The sequence below is a fragment of the Alligator sinensis genome, unplaced genomic scaffold (assembly GCF_000455745.1).
Source record: "Alligator sinensis unplaced genomic scaffold, ASM45574v1 scaffold707_1, whole genome shotgun sequence".
In the NCBI taxonomy this organism is placed as follows: domain Eukaryota; kingdom Metazoa; phylum Chordata; order Crocodylia; family Alligatoridae; genus Alligator; species Alligator sinensis.
In genome coordinates, this window is record NW_005842065.1 from 2,071,159 (window position 1) to 2,075,674 (window position 4,516).

Consider the following 4,516-nt stretch of genomic DNA (forward strand, 5'->3'; position numbering starts at 1 on the left):
CCCCCCATTTTACCTTATTACTGGGCTTACTCAAGGCCCCTTCTCACAGCTGCTCGCTTTAGACAGTGACTCCCTGCCCCAAGCCCCAAATGGCTCCAGGCCCCCTGTGCTGCCAGAGCCCTCAAGTCCTACCCCCATGCTCTGCCCACAAGTCAGCTCTGCCCTCCTGCCCCTGTGACAAAGAGGGGCAGCCCCAGGCTGAGCTGAGCACCATTCCTTCCCCCAGGGACTCCAGCAAGGCTCTTGTTAAGCCAAGGGACACAAAGGGAAGACAGAGACCATGGTGTAGATGCAGCTACCCCACAGGGCTGGCTTAGCTTGAGGGGGTGGGGGGATGTTACCAGGCATGCTATGAGGTGCAGCTCCATTCATATGGGGAGGGCTGACCTCTCCCCGCATGCTGCAGCCATGGCCAGCACATCTCTGCACGGGGCCCAAGGACTCAGACCTGTTCAAGGGAATTCACATGCATGTGCAAAGTGACATGCATGACAGGGCCTGCCCCTGATGCCGCACAGACACCAGGATAGCCCCTGCCACCTCTCGCTGCTTGCTTTAATACTGAACTTAAGCCTGTAGGTCTGGTCCATGCAGTGTCCGTGGCACTTATGCAACGCAGCCAAATCCATCTCCCATGGATGGAGCCAGTGCTGGGGGACCAGCGTCAATCCTTCCAGTCAAGTCCCAGCTCTGCACAGTTGCCTTTGTGCCCTGTTCCAAGCATCCCGCAGGCAGGCAGCAGCAGGACTCTCACATTCTCACTGGGAGTTCTGATAGTGCAGAGATCCCCAGCTGAGACTCGGGTGTGGGCTGCACCAGGTGGACAGGGGCCTGCTCCCTGAAGCCATGTCTAGGAAGGCTTCAGTGACAGCTTGATACTGTCAGTTGTGGTGTCTGCAGTGAAAAACGGGCTCTGCTTAATGGACCCAATCCCCAACTGGCTTGATTCTGTTCCCTCAGGCCTGTGCAGGGTACCATGTGCTCTGACAGCCTCAGCTAGTCCTTTCCCCACAGCAGGGGAGCAGGGGCCCAGCCCCTGTGGGGATTTGAAAGCTATAGCACAGGGGCCCAGTGGGGATCCAAGGGGCTTGGAGGGCTGGGGGCTGCCAGCTGAGGCAGGGTAGGGGCCTTGGGTCAGCCCATGGCCCACTTGGAGGCCTATGGCATCCAGCTCACCCAGACCTCTGTCGGTGGGTGGCTCGTGGTCCAAGTGGGTGGCTTCGGAGTTCTCCATATCACAGATGTTGTACTCGCCCTTCTTGCAGGCTGTGGTCTTGAGGTAGATGAAGAAGCCTGTCCCAGCCACAGTCAGCACCACTGTCAGGTCATACTTCCAGCCCCGATAGACCTGGGAAGGGGAGACCAGGGGACATGACAAAGGTTACCGGGTGGGACCATAGCAAAGAAAGGCTCACAAGACCCTCCAGCCAGGAACTTCCAGAGCTGAGTCCCAGCAGGAGCACTAGCATAGCCCAGTCCCCATTCCCAGCCTGGGCTGCAGCCAACACCCAGCACCTCAGGAGAAGGCTTAAAACCCCTTGATACACATACCAGAAAGGGGGCATGGTGGGGAGGGGTGTGCAAACCAGCAAAACCCAGATGCCTGGGAAATCCCCACAACAGAGCACAGGCATCACTGAGCCTAGATCATCCCCCACCAGGGGCTCTCCACCCTCTTCTCAAACCCCTCCAGTGATGGAGAGGCCACAACCTCCCTGGGGGTCTCTTTTACTGCCTCCCTCCTCTGACAACAAAGACATTTTTCCTGAGGGAAAAGGGAAGGATCTCCAGTTTCCTACATGCCCCCAGCCCCAGCTCCAGCCCCATCCCTGCATCCTTACTTGCCACCTAGATAGTGATGTACTACACATGTGAGCTGCAGGGGTTGGCAGCTGTGCAGACATAGGTCCCAGAGTTGTGCACCCTGGTGCCTGACAACATCACAGTGCTGTTGTCAGCTGAGTAGTTGAGGTTAGGGGCCATGGGCAGCACCCAGCTGTAGGCAGGCACTGGAGATCCCTTGGCACTGCAGTGGATGCTGAAGTCAGAGCCCTGAGGGATGGCTGGACATCCAGGGCTGAGACCACAGGACTGTTTGGGAAGAGAGAATGGCAGTCATAGTGGGCTCAGGCCCTGGCCTATGCTCCATTTACACATGGCCTAGACCCCAGCCCCTAGGGTGCCATCCCTCCCCATCCCACAGCCTCCAGCCAGGTTGAGGCTGGAGTGGATTTGGGAGATTGGTGCTCTACTCCTAGCTCTGCCACTGATGTCCTGCTATGACCTAGGGTGCATCCCTGTTTCTGTTGGCTTCCTCCTTGGTCACAGAGGGCCTTAATAAACAGCGGGACCTAGGGCTGCAGCAGCCAAGGGGCACATGGGCTGGGAGCAGGGGTTTCCCTCTCCACTCAGCTGCAGCACCAGGGCAAGAGCCATCTCTCTTCTCCCCACTTGTCCAGCCATTGGAGGTCAGATGCTATCTGCTGCTGGCACAACCCTGATTGCTCCCAGCCACCCTTGCTCCTGCTCTGTAGGTATTTCTATGCTGCTCTGGGTGCAAGAGGTGCCAGACAGGCAGCTTGCAGGCCTTGGTGGTGAGTGCACTGCTGGGAACATGCAGAGGGGCCAAGACAGCTTGCGGGACCCAGAAGACATCTCTGAGCAGTTCCAGGGAGGTTGGGGCCAAGCAGACACACAAGTGGGGCAGGCTGGGAGTACAGGCACAGAAAGGCCATTTCTTCATAGCCTGTGGTGCTGCCAGTTCAGGGCTTGTCAGCATTCAGGAAAATGCCCTTTGGTTTACACAGGGCAGCTGCCCCTTTCCAGAGACAGATGGAGCAAGTGCTAGCACCTCACCAAGAGTATGACCCTGCATACATTGATGACATTGTCTTTTCACAGGATTGGGAGGCCCACTGCCAACATTTACATAAAGTCATGGAAGAACTCATACAGGCAGAGTTAAATAGCCAATCCCTAGAAGTGTGCACTAGGAAAAAATGAAATGCAGTACCTCAGTTTCATAGTGGGACAAGGCCACATAAAGCTAGTTGCTAACAGAGTAGCAACCATCCGACAACACGCTCTGCCATTCAACAACTGTGGTCATTCCTTGGCTTTGCCAATTACTACCGCCGGTTCATCCGGGATTTCTCAGAAAAGGTAGCACCTCTAACAGAACTGACCAAGGGCCAACAGAACCCAGAAGCCCTCCACGCTTTCAAGCAAGTGAAGGAGGCCCTTTGCCAACGGCCCATATTATACACCCCAAATTTCCAGGAAACTTTCTTTCTGCAGACAGACACCTCAGGCATCACCTTAGGGGTAATTCTCTTCCAGGAAGAAGAGGGGCCCATAGCATCTGCCAGCAAGAAACTTACACGGGTGGAAACCAGCTACGGAGGGATTGAGCGGGAGTGCTTAGTCATCTGGTGGGGGGCCGAGCTCTTTCGTCGTTACCTCTGGGGCAGGAATTCGTGTTAATTACAGATCATACCCCTCTGCGCTGGCTGCGAACAGCCAAGCTGGATCACGCCAGACTGTTGAGATGGACCCTGGCCTTACAACCCTTTTGTTTTACAACAGGACACGGAGCAGGAAAGTCGATTTTTTCTCTCACATGGAAGGAAGTTAAGAGGACACCATGGAGCACCAGGCCAAGGCAGGCTGAAAACGTCACCTTGAGAAGAATTTGTATTTTTTTGAAGCAGTTTGGGGGGGGGGGGGGGGGGGGGGACACCCTGGGCAAGGGGGTCACTCCCAGCTCAGTCTCCCGTTGAACTCGCCTGCTACGACTTAGATAAAAAGAAGAGAGATTCAGTGATGGTATCCGAGCAAGGAATCACTTCAGCCACCTGGATAGCAAACTCGCAGAGAGTAGCCTTTATTTGCACAGCAGGAGTCTGTAGTGTATTGTAACAATGTCCTCGCTAATTACCTCATTAGGGAGGGCATTCCAAGCCTCAGATAAGGACTCTAGGCTCCGGATGCCCGAGGGATGCTTTGTAATGACCAGAGTCTCTGGGGGTTAAGAAGTCTTAGGAGCGGAATGTACTCTCCGCGTCTCCCGCGGCTCGTGCTGGGAGCTGCCTCTGCTGCTGCCTCGCTTGTTTGAGTCGCCTGTCTGGCGTCTTGGCTGCCTCCACAAGTTGGTTGCTCCTGCCGCTCGAGCCCCGTCCCGAAGCCTCTCTCGAGCTCTTGGGGTTCCCAGCAGAGCTGTATCTCGGAGCCCTGCAGTCTCTCCCCGCACTCGCCAGGCTGGCTGGGGTTCCCGCGGAAGAGTTAGACTTGTGGTCGACTTGTCGTCCGGAGTCCCAAGATCCCGGCTTTCCTCGGGGTCACAGGCAAGGTTTCTCTTCTTCCAGAGTCCCAATGGTCTCCCCTCCGTTCTCCAGGGCCCGAAGGCAAAAGGTGTTTGTCCCGTGGCCGGATTTATGCCGGCCGTGGCGGGCTAATAATCCCGCCCCTCCCCTGATGTGAAACTCCCTTCACCTGGCGGGGTGCAATCTCAGGTCAT